Here is a 25871-nt window from a genome sequence, read left to right as displayed (position 1 = left end):
GGTCGGACAAAACCCTGGCCAAATTACCTCAATATCAGCCCACCTTTGCACCAAAAAGACCTAAAATGAGCCAGTAGCCTTGACTTTTGCCCCTTTTTTCCCCTATAATGGTCTCAGCATTTTGTTGCTTTAGTTTTTAGAGTCGAAAAACAAGTGCTGTCAGTCTACATTGTAATTCTTTATGTGAGCACTTGTCTTCAGTTTGTCTAGAGCCTCTGAACGAGCACTGCACCAAAGCTATGAGAAGTGGGCTGACGCTTCAGAGAAAAGGCCTTGCTGCTCGAAAAGCTCCAGAGGTAATGCCATTGAGTAGAATCTGAACGGAATTGAATATACTAAAATCAGTAATAATTATCAGTGAAGAGTGGGTAGAGGTACCACTACCAGGCACCACCACCAGGTACCACTAAGGACCTTAAATTGAAGAAGGGGGACATTTCTCACAGCTGTGATCTCTTCCATTTTTTGTTGCCGTCATATTCTGTAACTCGGACACCTCTATAAGTAGGAGACGCTACGGCTGCACCGTGGGTGTCCAACATAGGAAGGTTTCACTGTATTTATGTTTCGTGTCATGTGACCACAAACAATATATGCTTTTGCTCATGCTGCACAGCACAGGCGAACTGAGCTGCATGTGAGGATAATAACATGAAACCCGAGGCGCGGAGGAAAAGGCATGACTTTACGGTCTCTGTGTCAGTTGTTTCATGTTGTAATTGCGTACCAGCTGGCCTGTACCTGAGAATAGGTTTGATGCATTGTACACACACCATTGACATGCAGTATGTGGTGTGTTGTGATAGTAATGCCACTGCCAATTGAAGAATAATGCTCCAGGTGGATTGTTTTGGTACAATCTTGAACTATGCATACCAAGGGGTAGGGCATCTGCGTGACAGGTTTACCTGGAAGTAAGAATGTAAATGTTAGCTGAAGTCATAGAATAATTAACATTATCAATATACTGCTGCAGATGATACAAACAATAGCACACAAGATGCTCCGATATGTTCTGCAGGAATGTCTCTGCACTCACAATATTAGTACAGCAGCTACAGAAAGGCACAAAACAAGTTTTTGTATACATGATACCACTTGAATGCAACCAAAGCTTCTGCTGCACTGGCAGAACACCACGGCGGACAGATTTACCTTACTTCACCTGAGAAAAAGTATGTACTGTTGCACACATGATGCTGTTTGAATGTCTCGAAAAACATAATTTATGACCGAAAGACATCAACTGGAAGATTTCGATTTACCTTAGTCAAAACTGAGAAAAAGTATGTGCTGTTGCACACATGAAACTGCTTGAACTGCCCTTGGGCACTCTGGAAGAACACCTTATTTGTGACCAAAATACAACAGCTGAGCCAACATTGAATTTATACCTTACTCAAAATACACAAGATGTGCTGCCGTGCATATGATACGATGATACTGCTTAAATGTACTCTGAAAGCGCTGACACCTCAGGCATGGTTGCTCTAAGCTAGCGAGCAACAGTAAGGGTATACGAACACAAGAAGTCGAGCACAAGTGATGGAATGCAGTTGATTAATCAGAAAATGAAATGTCTCAGTACCAGGTGTTACTGTTCCGTCAACAAAAACACATGAACTTTGAAGGGGCGACTGGTGACAGCCTTCAGCTTGAAACCCAGACGGTGATAGTTGAGACGTGGTGCGCAAGCTTTTCGGTGGTGCCAGAATGCCTGCGAAATCATAAGGCAATTCCAAATCTGTACTGAGAATACACTCGCTGGGCGTAATCTCTAAAGGATGAAGCAGTAACTGACAGATAGCGTATTTTTCTCTTCTACGTGATGCGATTTGCACCGCATGACTGACTTGTCTAACATTACGCGTCTTACCTTTATCTGCTGCCTAATCCTGCCCCTGCAATCTCCTGCTGCAGATAAGGTTGGCACAGCATCCCGGACGAGACATCTTCGGCTTCTTGTGAAACAAGTTGCGCATTGCTTCCGTAACATTCGTACGAGCCAAATGAACAGATCAAATCGCTGTTTCGAAGGTGGCACCCAGTCGGAGTTGTAACCGATTGTTGCAGTCAATAGATTTCTCTTTCGCCTTTCGGAGAATTGTGGTTTGAAACATTGGAACTGCATGCTGAAGTGTTCTTGCAGACGGGAGCAAAACGCTCACGCATTCTCGGCACGCAGCACAGAACACGAATCACACCAGGAAGACTCTACTGGCCTAGCAAATGCTTTGCAGTCGAAGGAAGCAAAACTCACGTTCCTCGTGGGTTTAGTGAAGTCCAGAAATATACTGGCGCTCTAATAGCGAACTGTTTATCACTTCCCCAATGTGAATCTGCGCAGCAGACGGCTCGGCAGAAGAAACTGGCCGGCTTGGCGGAAGAAACCAAGCCAAAAGTCATGCCGAGCCGGAACGCGGGCAGACCACCAATGTGTCGTCGACACAGGGTTTGCGGGCCACAAGACGGGATGTCAGTGAAACTAAAAATTCACTTTTTCGGAAAACCGCGAGGAGTTTGGGATAACTATTTTGCATACAAAATCAGTGTTCCCTTATGAACACATCGTGTGAGTACCATTCCATTCTGTAACACTCGAAAATCGGCGTAGCTGAGCTTTAAGCAGATCAGGCTGCCGACTAGTGCCTTTGCTGCCAACCAACCGATATCATTCTTGGTAAATCCCAGATCTTTCAAGGTCTGTCTTGTACTTGCACAGGTGCCAGCTCTCGCACCAAAGCACAGGCCGTGCACTTCAACATTTTTGCCGGGGAAGGAGGCTTTCACGCATGAGTACTTTTGTACTTTCCCTTGGTTCACTTCCTTCAGGGTCGATGCGTTGGCGTCCCATGCAATGGCAACGTCCAAGATCTTAACGTCATCGCCCTTCTTGATGATTATGTCAGGTTTCAACCTGACTCCATCTTGAGAAGTTATCAGCTTCTCTTCTTCCACTTCCACCTCGGGATTGTACTTCTTGATCAGTCGGACGACCTGCTTCGCTTTGAACTTGTGTCTTTCCACCCTTGGTAAGTGGACCCTTTCACACTCTTGGAGTATGTGGAATGCTGTCTCCGGCTTCTCCTTGCAGAACCTGCATTCAATGGCTTTGGGATCAGTGGCATGTTTATTAGATAGGGCCCTGGTCGGGTACAAGTTGGTCCTTAGCCTGAGAGCTCGTATTCTGTCTTCATCGGCCATGTATCTGGAATCGTGGTATAACCACTGGTTTCCAACAGGCTCGCTTCGGTGAGAGAAGAGACTTTTGTTGGTATAGGTTTGGATCGATTTCTCGTTCGCCTGCTTGCGAGCCTCTCTCAGTGCCAACTCCAGATCGCCTCTATCAGAGATTCCCATGGGAATGCCAAGATATTGGGCTAGCCTTTCTTGATGGTCTTTAAGGGGCTCAGAGAGCACAGCATCCACGAAAGGGAGCCCGATTCGGGCTAGCCTTGCATAGGCTTTAGCTTGGCAGGTCGCCGCTGTCCATTCTAGTGGTAGCATGCCTAGCCCACCTTCCCTTGCTGGCATGTGCACATGGGAGTTTGGGAATGATGATGGAAGGTGGAGCACATTCTTGGTAATGGTCCTCATGATCTTATCACGTCGGGCTGCCTCTGATCTCACATTGAGGCTGTTAGAGAGTATGTATAGGTATCTCGTAGATACCAAGGTGTTAATACACCTGACCTTCTGGAACGGCTTCAAGGCCGCCCTTCTGATCACTGCCACGATCTTCTCAGCCATCTCATCGTTAGCCTTGGGGGGCTTGTTCAGGTATATCTGCAGCCCGAGGTACTTCACTGGGGTCTCCTTGGGTAAGGATGGGATGGAACATCCATCGATTCTCAATGGGGGGAGTGTATAGTCAAACCACTTCCTCACGCCATTGTATCTCCAACCAAAATACTGCGTTTTGCGGGGATTTACAGTCAAAGTCAGGTTCTTAAGATAGTCAGTTGTCTCGTTAGTCAAAGCTCTGAGCCCTTCATAGCTTCCTGGCATAAGTAAGAGGTCATCAGCGAACGCCATGGCCGCCGCCTTCTGGCCACCCACGGACACACCCAATTCAGATTTATTGGCCTTTTGTAACAACGGGTCCAAGACCGCATTGAACAGAAATGGGGATAGCGGGTCGCCTTGTTTAATGCCTTGATTCACAGACACTCTCTGGCCGTCCGACTTGCCATTTAAGAAGAAGGAGGTTGTACAATTACTGTACAGGTTCCGGAGCAACTGAATATAGAAGTCCGGGAACCCCCTCCCCTTCATAGCCCCGAATATGGCTTCGTGACTGACCGTGTCAAAGGCTTTCTTGACATCAAGGCTAGCCGCATAGAGGCTTTTCTTCTTGGTCTTTAGATACTTCATCGTGATCTGGAGGATCAGCAAGTTTGAGCTTGTACTGCGGTCACTCTCAAAACCGCCTTGGAGGGTATGGAAGGTATTATCTTCCGTAAATCTCCTAAGTAGGATCTTCGATAGAAGACGGCTCAGCATCGGAGACATGGTTATAGGACGCAGATCCGCAGCAGACCTCGGGTTGGCCTTTTTCAGTATAAATACCGTGCGAGAGGCTTTCATCTCGCACACATCCATCGATTCTCAATGGGGGGAGTGTATAGTCAAACCACTTCCTCACGCCATTGTATCTCCAACCAAAATACTGCGTTTTGCGGGGATTTACAGTCAAAGTCAGGTTCTTAAGATAGTCAGTTGTCTCGTTAGTCAAAGCTCTGAGCCCTTCATAGCTTCCTGGCATAAGTAAGAGGTCATCAGCGAACGCCATGGCCGCCGCCTTCTGGCCACCCACGGACACACCCAATTCAGATTTATTGGCCTTTTGTAACAACGGGTCCAAGACCGCATTGAACAGAAATGGGGATAGCGGGTCGCCTTGTTTAATGCCTTGATTCACAGACACTCTCTGGCCGTCCGACTTGCCATTTAAGAAGAAGGAGGTTGTACAATTATTGTACAGGTTCTGGAGCAACTGAATATAGAAGTCCGGGAACCCCCTCCCCTTCATAGCCCCGAATATGGCTTCGTGACTGACCGTGTCAAAGGCTTTCTTGACATCAAGGCTAGCCGCATAGAGGCTTTTCTTCTTGGTCTTTAGATACTTCATCGTGATCTGGAGGATCAGCAAGTTTGAGCTTGTACTGCGGTCACTCTCAAAACCGCCTTGGAGGGGATGGAAGGTATTATCTTCCGTAAATCTCCTAAGTAGGATCTTCGATAGGAGACGGCTCAGCATCGGAGACATGGTTATAGGACGCAGATCCGCAGCAGACCTCGGGTTGGCCTTTTTCAGTATAAATACCGTGCGAGAGGCTTTCATCTCCTCGGGAATGTCTTGGAACGCCAAGAAGTTATTGAGGATATGGGTCAGGATCTTTGGCGGTATCTTTGCCAAGTCTGTCCACGTGAGTCCGTCGGGACCCGGAGCTGCTCTTTTATCAAGGCTCTTCATAGCCCAGATGACTTCGTCCGGGAGGAATGGGGTAACGTCAACAGAGGTTTTACCATCTGACCTCAAATCCCCCTCAATCATTCTGGATTTGGACGAGAATAGTGGGTCGTAGAGCTCGTGGACATCTTTTGAGTGACTCTCTGGCCATCTCCCTCCTGATCCATGATCAATTGGTGAGCTACCACCTTTGGGCCTAATTTGTATAGTCGTTGGTGTTCTCTGAACACGGCCCTTCTTCTGACGTTCCTGGTCTTGGGTAAGGTGACATTCCTCTTTGGCCTTCCTCTGGTCCGCTGGGTCCCGTCTTTTACTGCCACAAGTGTCTAGTGATCTCTGACCAGTCTCCCATACTCATGGGGACATTAGCCAGGTTGGTGGCTAAGGTTCTATTATGAAGTCTAGCTTCCTCCATATCTTCCATAATCTCATCGACACTGAGCACTATAGTTGCCTCCTCCCTGACTTCATTGTCAGCATTCGTGACCAACTGCGTGGACACTGCTTCTTTGATCCTCTGCAGGGCACGTTTGTATCTTTCCTGGTGCCTCATCATTCTGATTGCCATAAGGCTTCTGGTGGGAAAAACCTTGGCCAATTCTTGGTTCATGAAAGGTTGCGAGCCGAGGGCGACCTCCAGCTGAGCCAGCGCTGCCACCTCTGATTCGGTCCATCTCCCATGGGAGAAGACTTGGGCTACTTCCACCCCAAGGGAAGTGGGGGGATGCTGCGACATCGCACTTCCAGTGAATTCAGCTACTCTCCGTGGTTCAGGTGCAGACATAATGATCGCACCATCGGGATCAAGCTGGGGTGAATCTTGAAAAGGTGCCCCCTTGTCCTCGTGGTGTGTCTGCGCCGGCGGCTCCGGATGTCGAGTTGAATCGATCGCTCCTCTGGGTCCAGGGCGGGGTGAATCTTGAAAAGGTGCCCCGTTAGCCCTCTGGCCGAGTTTCCTCTTGCATTTTGTATAGTGGGAAGACATAGTCTTCGCAGAGGAAGCTTCCTTCTCATCACAGAGAGAGCATAACCAATAGACCTGGAAGTCGTGTGCAGATTTCAGATGGTGTTCGAGCTTTTCTTGTAACTCTGGCTCCACATACCCCGCAAAGCAGGTCATCTGGTGGGAATTTCAAGACTGTCATGCTTCTGCTGGTCTGCTGTCCTAGGCCATTAGGCGCCAGCGCAGGTGGTGGGGTTCCGGATCGGGTAACTACCCGTCCCGTTGTGAGTGTGGTGTGGCACTGGGCAGCTTCACTCCCACCTCGGGTCATAGACCCTCGTTGTGGCGAGACCGCTTGGCCGGGTTCCATAAGGATTACCCGCCCGGGGGGCACGACGTGGACGTGGGTCTGCCGGGTTGCTGAGATAATAACACAAGTAAGAATAATAGAATACAGGTGCTGGAGTGTGTAGAACCACTATAATCGCATCCAAGGCACCTTAAAATCGCATTCAATAACGCATTCAAATTCGCATGGAGGTTCTCAGCAACCACCCCCAAAAAGAAACAAGAAGAAAGAACACAATATATTCCCCCGCCGTTACACCATACCTTTTTAATTTTCTCTTGAGATGCAGGATCAGAACGTGGAGAAAAGCGTCGAATGAGTAGAATGGCGTTTATTTGGCTAAAACTTGCAATGTCCTCAAAAGAGGTAAAACCTAACACGACAACTCTCAAAGTGGGTGTATTTGGGCCCCAACTACTGGAGACCACCCCCAGCAGTTAGCCGAAGCCAAATGGGACCCAACTCAGCCACTTTTATGAGCATAAAAGCGATAAAAGTGGAAACCAGTAAAACATCAAAACTACCACCAATAGAATGGAGTTGTCGCTAAAAATCTCCCAAGCTCCATAAAACCAATGTATCAGACAATCTTGTTGAATCTTGAAAGGCAAATCAGACTCCCCACCAGCACTTTTGCGGCCAACCAGGAAACATCGTTTCTGGTTAGGCCCATCTCTCTTAAAGCTCGTCTGGTACCCGCACATGTACCTCCCCTGGCACCGAAGCATAGACCGTGCACTGAAACTCTTTTGTCAGGGAAGGACTCCGCAAGCTCCGCATATTTCAACACTTTGGCCTTATTATTGTCCGACAAGGTCGTTGGGCTGGCGTCCCAAGCAATCGCTACATCATATATTCTGACCTCGTCACCCATTGTACAGACGAGGTCGGGTTTCAGTCGTACGCCAGCCCTAGAGGTTATCAATTTTTCCTCCATGACCACTGCCTCCGGATTGTGTTGTCGCAGCAGACGGGCCACATGCTTCGCGATGAAATTGTGTCTCTCGACTCGTGGCAGAAAGAACACAATATATTCCCCCGCCGTTACACCATCCTTTTTTTAATTTTCTCTTGAGATGCAGGATCAGAACGTGGAGAAAAGCGTCGAATGCGTCGAATGGCGTTTATTTGGCTAAAACGTTAATGTCCCCAAGAGGGGTAAAAAGAATGAGAACAGAGTCGACAGAGTCGGCGTCTGCTTGTCTCGCAGCGCGGAGCGCCGCTTTGATTATTGACAGTTAGACGTTTGACTGCTGCCAATTTATAAAAACCAGTAAAAGAAACATAAACTAAACTACCGAACTGCCTCGGGAATAACGCTGAGGGTCGCAACTAGACCATGCGAACAAACCGCCCCAGACAGATTATACTGCCCAATAACGTGCGCTGATTGCGCGCGCAATCTGATACCGATAGACCAAGACTCTTACAGATTTTCCGAGCTGAGGGGCAGGTCATACCTCTCGCGCCGAAGACTAAACCCGACACGGTGACCTTTTTACCGGGGAACAATGCGGAGAGAGAACTATACTTCAAGATCTTTTCCGTGTTCTTGCGCTCCAGGTTCGCTACCGAGCTATCCCAGGCGATTGCCGCATCCACGATAACAACTTCATCTCCTTGCTCAAAAATCATGTCCGGTTTAAGCCGCTCCCCATTAACGGTAAGAGTCTTTTCTGTGGAAATCTTAACTTGGGGTGAATACTGTCCCACTAGTCGGCTTAACGATGTAATTATGGCGTTCTGTCCTCGGCCCGTGAACTTTTTCACAATGCTGCAATATGTGTACTGCAGTTTCTTCGGATGCCTTACAGTGGTGGCACAATCGCGTAGAGGGATCGGCCGCGTGCTTGTTAAAAAGCGCACGCGTGGGGTAGATGTCGGTACGAAGACGCAGTGCTTTAATTCGATCCCCATCCTTGAGTAGCCGACTATCGTGCGCTAGCCACTTGTTTCCTAGGGGATCTCGTTGATGGGCAAAGAGACCCTTCTTGGCGTAGCGAGCCTTCAAATCCTCAAACCACTGTCGCCGGCCATCCTTCAAAATGACTTCTAAATCGGCCGCAGATGTAAGGCCATGCGGGATTCTAAGGTGCGTGCATATTTTATCAGCATGCACAGATAGGACAGCATTAAATACTTCATCTATGAAGGAGTTGCCCAGCCTTTGTAAACGGGCCAATGCTTTTAATTGTATCGCCGGGCCGCTCCATTGAGTGTTGGGGATGCCTAGTCCTCCTTCCTTGGCTGACAGCCAAACATGTGTGTTCGGATAGGAGTGAGGCAAGTGGACCACTCTCTTGATGTACTTCCTGTTCTCTTTATCCATCTTCTCGCTCTGAGGGATGACAGCCAAAGAGTTCGCGAGCGCGTAAAGACGGCGCTGAATCACCAGCTCCCTGTAGCATTTGATCTTCTGGAAGGGTTTAAGGGCAGCACGTGAGATCAAATGTTCGATCTGAGTCGCCACTGGATCCTGGAGGTCCAGGCCTTTGTAGATCAGGATGTTCAGCCCCAAGTAGCGTACAGGAGTATTTCTGTCTACGGGGTCTATCCGCTCATTCTGGAGGAACAGCGGGGGAATAGCATAGTCAAACCACCCTTGAGGCTGGACCAAACCCAGCCAAAGTATTGGGTTTTTGTTGGATTGAGCCGTAGGCCTATACCTCGCAGGTACTCTTGAGTCCTGTTTAACAAAGTCTGGAGTGCTGAGTAGTTCCCCGAAAACAGAAAGACATCGTCAGCGAATGCCATAGCTGACGCCGCAGATGAGTCTAGATGGTAACCCAGGCGAGACGTATTGAGCTCTTGCAGGAGGGGATCAAGCACACAATTGAAGATGAAGGGGGACAGAGGGTCCCCCTGCTTGATGCCTTGGCGCACGGTTATCACAGCCGGATCCTCCTGCCCCTCGTAAGAAAACGTTGTCGTGCATCCCGAGTAGAGCTCTTGAATCAATGACACATAGATCTCCGGCATTCCACGTCCCGAAAGGGCCGCGAAGATGGCATGATGGCTTAACGAATCGAACGCTTTGCGTACGTCCAAGCTAGTAGCATAGAATGGCTTGTGCTTTCGCTTCGCATGCCGCATCAAAGCTTGCAGAAGGAGGAGATTCGAGCTTGTTGTGCGGTCATCTTCAAATCCGGATTGCAGATCCGAGAACAGGTTGTTCTGCGTAAAACGGCTTAGCAGGACTCTTGACAGCAACCGCGTAAAGATTGATGGTATCGTAATAGGACGAAGATCAGAAGGCTCAGCAGGGCTTGTCTCCTTTGGTACGAACACCGTTCGCGATTGCTTCAGCTGCGCTGGTATAGACTGATGAACCAGGATGTTATTGAGGAGGAGCGCAAGCACTCCTGAGGGCACTCTCTTCATTAGCTGGGTGGTCACCCCATCCGGGCCAGGTGCTGAAGTTGCATTGAGTTGCTGCAGCGCCGCATCAACTTCCTCTTTAGCAATGGCCGTCACCTCAACACTCATTTTATGGGCGGAGATGACATCTGACGTTATACTGGCCGATTGCGTAGAAAAGATGGGGTCGTATGTTGTGTGGATCGCCTCTAAGGTGATCGGTGACCCACTGCCCTCAATCATTATGATGATGATGATTGGGATTTTTTTGGCGCAGCGACAACGAAGGTCATAATGCGCCAAGGTTGGTGAAAGTTAAAATTGTAGTGATTTATTTAAAACCACAAGGTAGCATAGATAAAAGAGCAAACGGGATTAAAAAGTTACAACTTGTCGAGTATACCGACGTCTCTAAAAAACTTAAAAACGTTCTCAAAATGAACAAGAGGTTCATCACCCAGTAAAAGAGCTGGATGAAAAGGAATAAAGTTCTTATAAAAGTGTTGAAAGTAGCGTTGACGATGAAAATTGTACAAAGGGCATTCTATGAGAATGTGTATAATGGAAAGTTGTGTATCGCAGTTCATACAATGTAGTGGCTCCTCTCCCTCAAGTAGGAACCCATGTGTCACATATGTGTGTCCTATCCTTAGCCGGCAACGTGTTCTCTCTTGAAGCCGGTTTTCAAGAGGATAAGTAGACCTCCCAATTTTACCTTTGATGAGACGGAGTTTATTATTGGTTTGAGTTTCCCAAAACTGCTGCCACTTCACCTTCATTTTGTATTTTAACACGCGAACTAAATCCTCAAACGGCACATCAAAAGGGGTAACATCATCGGACTGCAGGATGGCAGCTGCAGCCCGGTCAGCACATTCATTTCCTGCAATGCCCACATGGCCGGGCACCCAGCAAATGGTTAGCTTGTACCCTTTGCTAGTGATCAATGATGCTAAAAGTCTCGCACGTTGAATAAGGAAGTTTTTTTGTTTTATGGAAGCTACATATCGCATGCAAGGCACTAAGAGAGTCAGTGTAGATGACTGATGATGTGATATGATTCTGTAAGATAAAGTTAAGCGCCAAAATTATAGCATAAACTTCAGCGCTGAATATCGACATCACCAGATTTAGGCGATGTGCCCTTGTCGATGTTGTCGTTACCATTGCGCACGATACGCCTGTGCTTGTTTTTGATCCGTCTGTGCAAAGGTCCACATGATCACCAAAACTGTTTCTGAGGGTTTAAATTCTTGTTGCAGTACAACTGAGGAGGTATCGGTTTTCCTGTATTTGGTTAATGAGCAGTTTGACTGTGTTGGTGCTGACCATGGAGGAAGATCTTGGCCAGATTCGGATACCAAGGAATTGTATTCAGTGAAATTATAACATTGAACCTGGTGTGCAATACGCATGGACAAGGGACATGTAGCAGAGGGTCTGTTAAGAAACAGCTGTCTAAGACGTGTACTTTTGACACATGGAAGCGCCGCATGTTGAGGGTAACTTTTCGTCCTCAACGCATAACGGATAGCGAGATAAGTACGTCGCCTCTCGAGGGACATCTCACCACTTTCAACATATAGGCTTTGTACTGGTGAGGTCCGGAAAGCTCCGAGGACTAGTCGTAGCCCTTGGTGGTGTATGGGGTCCAGACGTTTCAATGTGGAGGGGCGTGCCGATCCGTAGACGATGCTTCCATAGTCTAGCATTGATCGGACAACAGAGGTGAAAATACGGTGAAGAGTCTGTTGATCTGCTCCCCAAGACCTGTGCGAGAGGACTTTTAACAGATCCAAAGATTTTGTACATTTCACTTTCAGGTTACTTATATGTGGCAAGAAAGTGAGTTTCCTATCAAAAATCAGGCCCAAGAATTTGTGTTCCGGCCTGACTGCAAGAGATATCCCGTTCATATGAAGAGATGGATCAGGAAGCACCCCTCTCCGCCTTGAAAAGGGCACGCACACAGTTTTGTCTGTTGAAAACTTGAAGCCGTTCTCAGTGGACCATTTACTCAGTTTGTTAATGGCAAGTTGCAACTGTCTTTCGCATGTGGCTAAGTTAGAGGATGAACATGAAATCTGTAAACCGTCGACATAGAGTGAGTACGTGATAGTCGCGGGTAACGCTTTGGCAACAGAGTTCATTTTGAGAAGAAACAGGGTGACACTCAGCACACATCCCTGCGGTACGCCATTCTCTTGTGCAAACGGGTGGGAAAGAGTTGTACCGAGTCGCACCCTAAACGTTCTTCCAGTGAGGAAGTCCGAAATGCACTGGAAAAGACGCCCGCGTATTCCGCACGATTTGAGATCAAGCAATATGCCGTACCGCCAAGTTGTGTCATATGCCTTTTCTAGGTCAAAAAAGATTGATACACAGAGTTGTTTTTTAACGAAGGCTTCGCGAATAGTAGTTTCCAGACGAACAAGATGATCAGTGGTAGAACAGCCAGCCCGGAATCCACACTGGTATCTGTCAAGCAGGTTATGTTGTTCTAGGTAATACACGAGGCGGCTGTTCACCATTCGTTCGAATGTCTTTCCTAAGCAACTCGTGAGTGCTACAGGCCTGTAGCTTGTTGGGTTTGAAGCTTCTTTCCCTGGCTTGAAAAGCGGTATGATTGTTGCAGTCTTCCAATTGGAAGGAAGGTGCCCTTCTTGCCAAATTAAATTGAAGAAATATAGTAGTGCTTCTTGGGAAGTTTTAGACAAATGCTGGAGCATGGAATATGTTCTACGATCTGGTCCAGGTGATGTTTGCTTTGTTATTGACAGAGCTTTCAAGAGTTCAATCATTGTGAAAGGCGTGTTGTAGAGGCACCTGTCACCTCCACTGCTTTGAATTGTTGCTTTTTCAGCACTTTTCTTAATTTTTATGAAGTCTCTACTGTAATGTGACGAACTGGAGACGTTTTGGAAGTGCTCGCCAAGGAAATTGGCCTGTTCACTTATGTTTTTGCAAGGTACTCCATTCACTTGTAAGAGTGGTATTGTGAATCCTGTGTAATCGCCCTTACTTTTTCTAACTCTGTCCCAAACCACTTTAGAAGAAGTGTTGCTGTTCAAAGATGACAAGAAGCTCTTCCACGATGCACGTTTAGCTTCTTTTCTTGTCCACTTAGCTTTCGCTCGAGCTCTCTTAAATTGGATCAGGTTGTCTGGAGTCGGGTACCTACGAAAGATACCCCACGCTCGATTTTGATCTTTCCGCGTTTTCCCGCATTCATCTGTCCACCAAGGTTTGGGACGCTTGGGGAGACGGCCAGATGTCTGCGGGATAGATCGCTCAGGAGCATTTATAATTATCCCGGTGACAAAACGGTTTGCATCTTCAACAGACCTACCAGCTAAGGATGATGCCACAAGACTGGCTTCCTTTTGAAACAAGTTCCAGTCAGCCTTAGACAGTTTCCATCGTGGTGGTCGTGTAAGAAAAGTGTTTGTGGAACCACGAATTGTCAGGACTACGGGGAAGTGGTCACTCCCACGAGGGTTCTGTTCAACGGTCCAGTCAATACAATTATAAACGGAAGGACTACTAAGAGATATGTCTAAGGATGAAAAACTTTGTGTTGAGGAGTTTATATATGTATGTAATCCTGTGTTTAGTAGACAGACTGGTCGTGAAAGGAATAACCTTTCTACCATTTTTCCCCGGCTATCTACCTTTGAACTGCCCCACAAGGGATTGTGGGCATTCAGGTCACCTAGAATTAGGTATGGCAGAGGAAGTTGGTCACAGAGCTGTTCCAAATCTCTCTGTTTTATTACCACTGAAGGGGGCAGGTACAGTGAACATATCGTAATGACCCTGTCCAGGCATACCTGGACAGCTACTGCTTCCAAATGTGTCACGAGTGGGATCTGTTTTGCAGGTGTGGATAGTGGAAGGACCACAGCCACACCTCCAGATGTACGTGTGGTGTTAATACGATCCTTTCTGAAAACATTGTGTCTGCGAAATGTGTTTACACTTTGTTCATTCAGATATGTCTCTTGTAAGCAAAAATAGACTGCATTGTATTTTTCAAAAAGGTCGTGAATGTCATTTATATTTGAAAAGAGGCCTCGAGAGTTCCACTGAAGGATTACCTGTCCCATAGAGAAAGTAGTGATAAATAGCAACAAAGAGAGACTGTACATTATGTGGGACGTGTAACCCTTGGGGGCTTATGTTTCCCTAGGGACGTACTACCCCTGCCTCGGCCTCCTTTTTTCGTTCTCTGTTCCTTCCATGGGGAAGGATTGGGGGGAAGGCTTGACGATGATTTCTGCGACATGCAGTCATCATCGTCAACATCCATCGTGTGTGTGGCAGCCTGGGATGAGCCCCCTGTGAGCCCGTCCCAAACTGACAGCTCGCCATCAACCTCCGTAGAGGTTGTGGCCGCTACTTCCCGGCTGCCCACCAGAGCAGCTGGTGCCAGCGCCATAGATTTAAACTGCAACGCCGCTGCCACCCATTCTAACTGATTCATGCCCAGTCCCCCTTCACGATTTGGCAAGTGAACGTGTGCGTTCGGGAAAGACTGGGGAAGATGTCGTATTTGCTTCACTGCCCTTCTCATCGCCTTGTCTCTCTTAGCAGCCTGGGACAACAGTACCAAAATATTGGTAGCCTGATATACCAGCCTAGGTATCACGAGCTGAGTGACACATCGAAGTTTCTGGAAGGGCTTCAGAGCCGCAGACCGGATGAGGTCGAGCATACGGTCGGCCGTGTCCTCGATTCTTGACGGACGATTTACGTATATTCGAAGGCCCAGGTAGGTGACGGGTACATCTCTTCCCCGAGGAAGAATCGTAGTTCCCCCGATGTTGAGTGGCTGGATGTCGTACTCAAACCATTTGGTAACACCACTGTACCTCCAACCGAAGTACTGCGACTTGGTGGGGTTAAGGGTGAGCCCTGTTCCATCGAGATATCCCTCCGTCAACCTCACCAACGCTTTCAGTCCCTCCAGACTAGACGAGAAAAGCAGAATGTCGTCAGCGAAGGCCATTGCTGCTGCGTGTGCCTGCTGTGAAAGAACACAATATATTCCCCCGCCGTTACACCATACTTTTTTAATTTTCTCTTGAGATGCAGGATCAGAACGTGGAGAAAAGCGTCGAATGAGTAGAATGGTGTTTATTTGGCTAAAACTCGGAATTTCCCATTAAAGGGTAAAACTGCGTCGGTTCAAGTGGGAAGTATTGGGGGACGACCCTTGGTTAGCCAACCAGGGTCAGGCGATGGTCTGCCCTTATGTCCCCCAACATTCCCGCTTGGTAAAACCGTTAAAACAGGAAACAGCTAATAAACAGGAAACAGCGGAATAAAACAGAAAAAGAGGGGTACAACCCAATAAAATCTTGAGCCAACTGGTAATATACCTGAGAGCCGCTCACTCGAAATGACTAAACCGAACGGTTTCAACGATTAAGTACAATTAAACTTCCAATCAAAACGCGGGAGGCAAGCCAACTGAGGTCGTTTCTCGCAAATCCGATGCCCAACAGAGCGCTGCGGGTGGAGGCACAGGTGCCGCCCCTTCCACCGAAACACTAACTGTGGATGGTTACTTGCTTGTCAGGAAATGTGGATATCAGGCCGGCATACTTCTGAATTTTACTTGCATTGATGTCTTCCAGGGTACTCGGTGCGGCATCCCGCGCGACCGCTACATCTAGAATCGTTACGGAGTTGCCTTCGGACATCACTATGTCGGGCTTAAGTCTGACACCGTCGCTGGTAGTGTAAACCCTTTCCTGAATAACACTCGCATTAGGGTTGTATTTCTTGCAAAGGCGCGACACCTGGTTAGCGACGAAATTATGCCTAGCAACTCGGGGCAAATGAACCTTTTCACAACCCTGCAATATATGGAAGGCGGTCTCCTCCCTTCCCGGACAAAATTGGCACACTCTGGCCTTAGGGTCACTAGCTTGTCGGTTTGACAGGGCTCTGGTAGGGTAGAGGTTAGTTCGTAATCTTAGCGCTCTAATCCTATCTCCGTCTTTTAGGAGTCGACTGTCGTGGTACAACCACGTGTTGCCGATAGGTTCTCTACGGTGAGCGAATAAAGCCTTGTTGTTGTACTCGGCGATTTTTCTAGAAACGTATATCTTCTTCGCAGCCTGGACTGCCGCTGAGACCTCGCTCTGGTTAGTGATACCCGTAGGTATTCCCAAGAAAGATGATAGCCGATTTTCTTGGTCCGACAGTCCTGCCATTACGGAGTCTACAAAGGGACACCGCAGCCGCGCCACTCTGGCGAAAGCCTTCATCTGCATCCCCGCTGCTACCCATTGAAGATGCAAAGCCCCCAGCCCTCCTTCTTTGACTGGTAGGTGGATGTGGACCGTGGGGAAGGATTGTGGCAAGTGTAAGACTTTCTTTATGATATTACGTATAGTCTTATCCTTCTTCTCTGCATCTTGTAGGACGGTGAGAGAGTTTGCCAAAATATATAAATAACGAGGCAAAACCAGGGTGTTGATGCATTGCAAGCGTTGAAAAGGCTTCAGCGAGGCTTGTCGAATAATCCTCAGGAGGTCTTCAGACATATCATCTTCCACCTTAGAGCCTTTGTTGGGATATAAGTTGAAGCCTAAGTATTTAGTCTCTTTCTGCCGTGGAGTAGTAGCCGAGGAGTATCTTTCTGCCGTGGGTAGATGGTAGTACCGGCGATCGTAAGGGGGGGTATGCCGTAGTCGAACCATTTTCTACGGTCATCATACCACCACCCGAGGTACTGCGTCTTAGCGGGGTTTAGGCGTAGACCAGTAGAGCTGAGAAACTCCTCAGTGATAGTAATTAGTGATTTCAAGCCTTCGAAACTCTCAGACATGAGGACAATATCATCAGCAAATGCAAGTGCTGAAGCGTGAGCCTGGTCCAAAGAAACTCCCAGACCAGAGGAATTGAGGTGGTGTAGAAGAGGGTCAAGGACTGTATTAAAAAGAAAGGGGGACAAGGGGTCCCCCTGCTTTATCCCTTGACGCACTAGAATCCTCTTTCCATCGGTCTTCCCATCCAAGTGGAATGTTGTAGAACCACCCTCATACATCTTCTGAATCATCTCCACGTAGTATTCTGGGAAGCCTCTTTGTCGTAGAGTGGTAAATATTGTCTCATGAGCCAGGGAATCAAATGCTTTCCTGAGGTCCAAACTTGCTATAAATAAGCTCCGGCGCCTCTTCTTCATAATCTTCATGATGCCTTGGAGTAGGAGAAGATTTGTACTTGTGCTCCTATCTTGCTGGAACCCACCTTGCAAAGGGTGAAACTGGATTGCTCTTGATAGTCGTCCCAGCAACAACTTCGAGAATAGTCGGGAAATGACTGGGCCCACTGTTATAGAGCGAAGGTCACTTGCTGTATGTGGTATTCGTTTCTTGGGAATAAATACTGTTCGGGACACCTTCAGCTCTTCCGGAAGGTTTTTGAAGCTCAGGAAGTTGTTGATGATGTGACTTAACACGCAGGAGGGAATCCTGAGGAGATCTTGAACCCGAATGCCGTCGGGACCTGGGGATGACTTGGGGTCCATACTTTTGACAGCAGCCTGAATTTCATCTATAGTAAAAGGGACAACTGGGATGCTCACAGGGCAGTCAGGAGCAGTCATGAACATAGCTCTATCAGGTGACTTGCAACTCGAGAAAAAAGCGTCGTAGGTGTCATGCACGTTTTGAAGGGTAACAGAACCATCTTCGGACTCATTCTCAAGGAGGAGGTGATGGGCCAAGATCTTGGGCCCCTTCTTGTAAAGCCTTGGGTGATCAAGGAAGCGTTTTTGCTTCCTAGCCTTCTTAGAATTACGCGTTATCCTACTCCGTCCTCGTGGTCGTTCTCTTCTTTGACCCCTCCGAGGGGGGGCGACGCCAAAGTGTTGCATTAGAGCAGTCAGGTCGGCCATTTTGAGGGGAGCTGACGTCAAGTTGTAGCTGAGGGCAGGATCCTGTATGCCCAGTCTCTCCAGATCAACCTGAATATCTTGCAAGTTCAATTGCAGCTGCTGCTCGATCCTGGTAGTAGGTGAAGCAGGCTTAGTTCGTCTTCCATCTTCAATGACCTCCTGAAGGATGGTCTTATAACGTCCCTGGTGTCGCATCATGCGTATCGCCATTAGTGATCTTGATGTGAATACCTTCGCCAGTTCTTGGTTTATAAAAGGGTGGCCGGCCCTCTCCACTTCAGCCCTAGCCAAGGCCACCAACTCCGGGTCGGTCCAACGACCGTAAGACAAATGCCCTGAGAGACCCTCAGAAGCAGACCCCAGCGGGACCGAGCCAGGCAACAGGTCCGGCGCCACTGTCCCCCCCACAGGGGGGGCACTAACGTGGTAGTCGTGTCCAGGAGGCGCCTCGTCCACCATATTAGACGAAGCTGCAACCGATTCTGCGGGCTGAAAAGTTGGGGCGTCAGCTCCAGCTGCCAGAATGGCCTCAGCCAATTCCGAAAGGTCGACCTCTTCGTGAATATCAGAAGAAACGGAGGTACCTTCACGGTCTCCAAGAGAACCGTTATAATGATGTGACTGGGCTGCGCAGCTCGCTGACTCAGTATCAGGTTGCATATTGCCAGTACTTGAACTTGCCCCCTCTGGGGAACCACCCCCAGACGCTGTGGCGCCAGACCCCCCGTCCGGCACAAGCCCGCCTAGCTCCGCTCCCTCAGACCCACCAAGACCAGTCCCATGCGTGTGTTGAGTTGGGTTGAAGCCTTCAGATCCCGAAACCGGGGCTGAACCGGCAATGTGGTGCTCTCGAACAGAGAGATCTCGGAGTGGCGCGGGAGGCGCAGAGCTAGCAGGCGCTGGAGACACGTTGAGCCGTGCTCCCAATCTTCTCTTGCATTTGGTGTGGTGAGAAGACATATTCTTCGCACATCCAAGTTCCTTGATATCGCAAACAGTACATCTCGATACTCGGTGGTTGGCCACATAATGTCTTTGAAACTTGTCTCTAGATGTCATTCTGTCCCCGCAGATATGGCAACGAAGTTCCCCAGGGGGGAACAAAACCATGTGGGAGTCTATCGATTTGAGTGCCCTCAGGCAAAGGCAGTGGGGCTGAGAGCGGGCCTCGACCCGCCTCTATGAGAACAAAAGGGTACAAGTAATCAACTTGCCCCACTGCGGGGCAAAGCCCGCGGCAGGCCACTTAGCCGAGTTCCCTTATTAGAGAACCCGCCCAGGGGGGACCACGTGGAGGTGGGCCTGCCTGACTGTCGAGCGAACACTGAAAAATACTGGGCGCAAAAGCACAGTGAAAACGAACGCTCAGGGAGAAACTCGACAGCCACCCCCCCATACACAAGACCACAATATATTCCCCCGCCGTTACACCATACTTTTTTATTTTCTCTTGAGATGCAGGATCAGAACGTGGAGAAAAGCGTCGAATGAGTAGAATGGCGTTTATTTGGCTAAAACGAAATGTCCCCCAAGGGGGGTAAAAAATAAAGAAAGCAAAGCACGGAGTTGCATGCCATGCGGGCCCGAAGCACCGCATTGGTTGGTGGCACTCAGACTCCGGTCTTTGGGGTCTGAGATAAAAGAAGAGTTTTAAAAAAACCTCGCATGCCTCAATTAAAATTAACCCTGGAGAATCGACTAGGACCGAGAGGGAACTGGGATCAAACCATTCTAGTAAACCTGCCCAGACAGATCAGGCTGCCAACCAAAGTTCTAGAAGCCAACCAGGCCACATCCGCCTTACTGAAACCGAGTTTAAAGCAGGCATTTCGCGTAGTAGTACAAGTGAGGCCCCGCGCACCAAAAGCCACTCCCTCAATAACAACGTGGTGGTTAGGGAAACATTGACGCAGTGGCTCGTACTTCATTCTCTTCTCCGATGTTTTCTTTTCTAGCGTGCCAGCACAATTATCCCAGGCCACGGCGACGTCAAGGATAGTCACCCGCTCGGCTTCGTGTATCACGAGATCGGGCTTCAAGCGGACTCCCTGTGCTGTAAATACCTGCTCTTGGGTCACCCTGGCCTGGGGGTTGTACTGGGTTATGAGTCGAGCCATCTGGTCACATAGGTAGTTGTGGCGCTCGATGCGGGGACCGTGGACGCGCTCACAAAACTGGAGGATGTGGGCTGGCGTTTCTTCTCCCTGTCCGCAGTGGTGGCAGAGCCGATCTGCCGGGTCCGGTGCGTGCTTATTCGACAGCGCCCGACACGGGTAAATTCCCGTTCTCAGACGTAGGGCGCGAATCCTGTCTCCATCTTTGAGGAGACGGGAGTCCTCAGTGAGCCACCTATTGGCAAAGGGGTCATTTTCATGCGCGAAGTTAGATCTGGTTTTGTAGGTGTCCTTGATTTTGCTGAACCAGCATTCGTGCGCTGCCTTGAGGATATCATTTAGCTCTCGGGCCCCAGTTATGCCGACAGGGATGTTAGCGTACTGGCACAACTTTTGCATGTGATCGTTCAATATCGTGTTAAAGATTATATCCACGAAAGGGTTGCCGAGACGAAGCAATCTGGCCAGCGATTTCAACTGGACCTGGACGGCCACGAACGCTAATTGTAGGACTCCTAAGCCTCCTTTTCTTGAGGGCATCCACACATGAGATGAGGGAAAAGATCCGGGGAGGTGCAGGAATTTCTTGACCTGGCGCGCGTTGAGCTTGTCAGTTTTTTCTGCGTGTCCTATGACGCCAAGCGAATTCGCAAGAGTATACAGCTGACGCTGGACAACCAGCTCCTTGAAGGCCCTTAGGCGCTGGAACGGTTTGAGTGCTGCACTTGCGATGAAGTCCACCGTGTCGTTGGTCCTTGGATCGGTGAAGGCTGGCCCACTGTGGACGTGTATTCGTAGCCCCAGATACACGAGGGGGTTCTCTCGCTGGGAAGGTGGGATAGAACATCCAGCGACAGTTATTGGCATAACGTTGTAGTCGTACCACCCACGCTCACTGCACCATTTCCAGCCAAAATATTGGGTCTTGACAGGGTTGATCTTAAGCTGGACGTTATCAAGATACTGCTCCGTGAGACGCACTAGTTCTTGTAGGGCCTCGTGGTTGTCAGATAGTAGGAGCAAATCATCGGCGAAAGCCATCGCCGCTGCCGATGCGTCGCCCGCATGGTAGCCAAGTCCAGAGGTGTTCAGTTCGTGCAGGAGGGGGTCGAGCACACAATTAAACAGGAAGGGCGACAACGGGTCGCCCTGCTTAATCCCCCTCCTTACTGGAACTTGGATACCATCGGTAGCACCGCCAAGCCAGAACGTCGTGGTACAGCCTTCGTACAAATCTTGCAGGATGGTAATATACTTCTCAGGAAGGGATCTGCCCTGGAGCGCAGAAAAAATAGCGTAGTGGCCGATAGAATCGAACGCCTTCCTGAGGTCCAGGCTTGCCACGTAAAGAGGTTGATGCCTGCGCTTGGCATGGCGCATGACGCCTTGGAGCAGTAAGAGGTTGGACCCGGTGGAGCGATCGTCTTGAAATCCACTCTGTAAATCGTGGAATGAGCCTTCAGTTGTAAAACGTCGCAGTAGCACTCGGCTGTACAAACGTAACAAGACGGGGCCAACAGTGATTGGTCGGAAATCAGCAGGTCCTGCAGGTCTGTTCTTCTTTGGCACAAATACCGTCCTGGATCGCTTCAGTTCGCCAGGAACTACACCGTAGTGGAGGAAATTGTTGAAAATGCAACACAAGATTCTGGGCGGGATGAGTTTGACCATTCCTACTGTTATGCCATCAGGCCCAGGAGCAGCATTCGCATTGGTCACAGATAGGCAATGCAGAACTTCCTCCTCGGAGACAGGGGTCACCGGTACACATAATCGTCCAGGTAGCTGTGGCACGGATATGGATCGGGGGGAAGGTGAAGACATGATGCCATCAAACTCTTCGTGTATGGCCTCCAAAGAAACAGGAGTACCTTCCGCACCCTTCGTAGATAGTTCGTGGAGTAGGACTTTGGGGCCCTTCCGATAAAGTCTTTGATGTTCGAGGTAACGTTGTCTTCTCCTTTCTTGTCTGTTCTTAGGAGTCGGGGCTGTAGAAGCTCTAGACTTGTTCCTGGGAGTGCGAGGGACAATCCCAAAATGCTTGTAAACGGTCTCCACGTCACGCATCTGGATAGGAGCAGAACTCATCCGTCGGATAGCCGCCTCCTCGAACCCTGAGACCTCTAAACCAGAGGTTATGTTCTCACCGACGTTGACTGTAGGGAGCAGGTTATTGGAGGCCACGTTTTCAGGTAAAGGCCCGGAAGATGCCACCTCGCTCCTCATATTCTGTAGTATGGCTCTGTAACGCCGGGAATGTCTGGTCATACGGATGCTCTGTAAGGTCCGAGTTGGATAGACTTCGTGCATCTTTAGGTTGATAAACGGATGCTCTCCAATCCCAATTAAACAAGAACACAATATACTCCCCCGCCGTTACACCATACTTTTTTAATTTTCTCTTGAGATGCAGGATCAGAACGTGGAGAAAAGCGTCGAATGAGTAGAATGGCGTTTATTTGGCTAAAACACAATTTCCCCAACAAAACGGGGGCAAAAAAGACAGACCAAGCACGGAGTTGTATGCCATGCGAACCCAGAGGGCCGCACGGTTGTTGTCACTTAGACTCCGGTCTTGAAGTCAAAAGTACTAAAAAGTAAGGGGGTTTAAAAACTATAAAACACGTGCCTGTCCCATAAAATAAACGTTGGAGAATCTAGTAAAAGGCGAAGTGTACTGTAAGCTTAAACCATCCTGACGAACCGGCTCAGACAAATCAGACTTCCTAGCAGAGCACGTGAGGCGAGCCAGGCAACATCCGCCTTAGAGAAGCCTAAATTAAAGCAGGCTCTACGTGCTGATGGACAAGTCAGACCCCGCGCGCCGAACGCCACGCCCTCAAAAATTACTTGCTTGTCCGGAAAGCATTCCCGCAGAGGCTTATATTTTACTGTTTTCTCAGCGGCCTTCTTCTCCAAAGTTCCCACACAGTTGTCCCAGGCCACAGCGACATCAAGGACAGTGACCCGATCCGCCTCCTGCACTATAAGGTCGGGCTTTAAGCGCACTCCTTGAGCTGTAAAAACTTGTTCTTGGGTGACCTGGGCTTGATGGTTATACCGAGAAATGAGGCGGGCTATCTGATCACAGAGATAGTTGTGGCCTTCTACTCGGGGTCCGTGCACACGTTCACAAAACTGCAGGATGTGAACCGGCGTTTCTTCACTCTGCTTACAATGTTGACAGAGCCGGTCCTCTGGATTGGGCGCATGCCTATTAGACAGAGCCCGACACGGGTAAACACCCGTCCGCAAGCGCAAGGCGCGGATCCGGTCTCCATCCTTGAGGAGACCGGAATCTTCCATCAACCACCTGTTGTCAAACGGGTCGGTTTCGTGTGCAAAATTTGACTTGGTCTTGTAGATGTCCTTGATCTTAGCGGACCAGTGGTCATGAGCTGCCTTAACGACATTATTGAGCTCGAGCACTCCAGTCACTCCCGTCGGGATATCAATATAGTGGCATAGCTTCAAGTAGTGATCGTTCAGTACGGTGTTAAAAATGACGTCCACAAACTGGTTACCCAAGCGCTGCAACCGGGCTAATGATTTTACTTGGACTTGCACTGCGACGAATGCCAACTGGAGCACTCCAAGCCCACCTCTTCTCACAGGCAACCAGATATGGGACGTAGGGAAGGACCCCGGGAGATGCAGAGATTTCTTAATATGTCGGATGTTGAGTTTGTCGACCTTCTCTGCATGGCCGATGACTCCCAGCCAGTTAGCAAGGGTGTACAACTGGCGTTGCACGACGAGCTGCTTATAACATCTGAGGCGCTGGAAGGGTTTAAGCGCAGCCATAGTGATGAGGTCCGTAGTTTCGTCACATTTGGGGTCACTGAGAGCTGGCCCACTGTGCACATGAATCCGCAGCCCCAGGTAGACGAGGGGGTTCTGCCGCAGCGTTGGTGTTATAGAGTGTCCCGCCACCATTATCGGTCTTACTGCATAATCAAACCAGCCCTTATCACTTGACCAAGTCCAACCAAAATATTGAGTCTTGGCTGGATTAATTTGGAGACAGACTCTTTCAAGGTAGCTTTCAATGATGTGTATCAACTCCTGCAGGGCCTCATGGTTATCTGACATCAGAAGCAAATCGTCTGCAAACGCCATGGCAGCAGCAGAAGCGTCGCCCGCATGATAACCAAGGACTGTAGCGTTGAGTTCGTGAAGGAGGGGGTCAAGTGCGCAATTAAACAGGAAGGGCGATAGTGGATCGCCCTGCCTGATCCCCCTCCTCACTGGCACCTGGACATCATCGGTGACGCCGCTCATCCAAAACGATGTGGCACAGCCCTCATACAGGTCTTGCAGGATGGAAACGTATACCTCAGGAAGGGACCTGCCTCGTAAAGCAGAAAAGATGGCGTAGTGACTTATTAGGTCAAAAGCCTTCCTGAGGTCAAGGCTGACCACATATAGAGGTTGGTGACGTCGTTTGGCGTGGCGCATGACGCCCTGCAGCCGCAAGAGGTTGGACCCTGTTGATCGATCATCCTGAAATCCGCTCTGCAGATCGTGAAACGAGCCTCCCGCAGTAAAACGTCGAAGAAGTACTCGACTGTAGAGACGCAGCAGAACAGGAGCCACAGTTATCGGACGAAAATCTGTTGGTGCGGCCGGTCTTGATTTCTTGGGCACAAAAACAGTCTTTGATTGCTTCAATTCACTCGGCACCACACCGTAACGGAAAAAGTTATTGAAGATGCCACAAAGTATCTTTATCGGGATTAACTTAACCATCCCGACAGAGATGCCATCCGGCCCAGGCGCCGCGTTGGCATTAGTCCCGGCCAAACAATACTGAACCTCTTCTTCTGTAATAGGCGTCACTGGTATTGCCAGCTGTCCAGGCAACTGCGGCACCAAGATGGAACGACGGGATGGTGTCGCATAATGCCGTCGAATTCCTCATGAATCGCATCTAGAGTGACATCAACGCCTTCGGATCCTTTCGTCGAGAGCTCGTGGACCAGGACCTTGGGCCCTTTCCGGTACAATCTCTGATGCTCTAGAAATCGCAAGCGCCTCCTCTCCTGTTTGTTACGAGGAGTCCTGGCCTGGGGCATTCTTGACTTGCTCTTGGCCACTCGAGGAGCAATCCCAAAATGTTTGTAGATCGTTTTAAGATCCCTCATTTGGATCGGCCCAGTTTTCATTCGCCGAATAATTGATTCTTCGACCCCGGATGCCTCGAGACCAGCTCCAAGATCTTCGGCGACGCTGTTGCAAGGGGGAGGTTCATGGACAGGCGCCACGGTTACTTCAGACGTATGGCCAATAGAGGCCATCTCTCTCCTCAATCTTTGCAGTACGGCTCGGTAGCGTCTGGAGTGTCTGGTCATCCTTATACTTTGGAGGGTCCGAGTCGGATATATCTCGTGGATTTTCAAGTTGATGAACGGGTGGTCCCCGAACCGGATCTCTGCTCGGGCCAAGAGGTGAAGTTCAGCCTCGGTCCAACGACCGTAAGAGACCAGCCCGGGCGGGGGCGCACCCGGAGCCGGGGGCGGAGCGCCAGGCGAACCCGATCCGCCCCCCGACCCGGCGGGCGCGGCGAGCTGGGGCGATTGCACCACAGGGTGCGAGGCTTGAGTAGCGTTGGCAGTCTGAGAAGCTGCATTAAGGCCATTGGTTGACACAGCAGCATCCTCATCGAGAATGCGCCTCAAGTTAGCAGCAATCATCCTACTCTGTGAGGGAGACAACTCCTCTGCTGC

Source organism: Ornithodoros turicata, unplaced genomic scaffold, assembly GCF_037126465.1.
Source record: "Ornithodoros turicata isolate Travis unplaced genomic scaffold, ASM3712646v1 Chromosome14, whole genome shotgun sequence".
Taxonomy (NCBI): Eukaryota; Metazoa; Arthropoda; class Arachnida; order Ixodida; family Argasidae; genus Ornithodoros; species Ornithodoros turicata.
The sequence above is the reverse complement of the archived record's forward strand: the minus strand, read 5'-3'. Positions refer to the sequence as shown.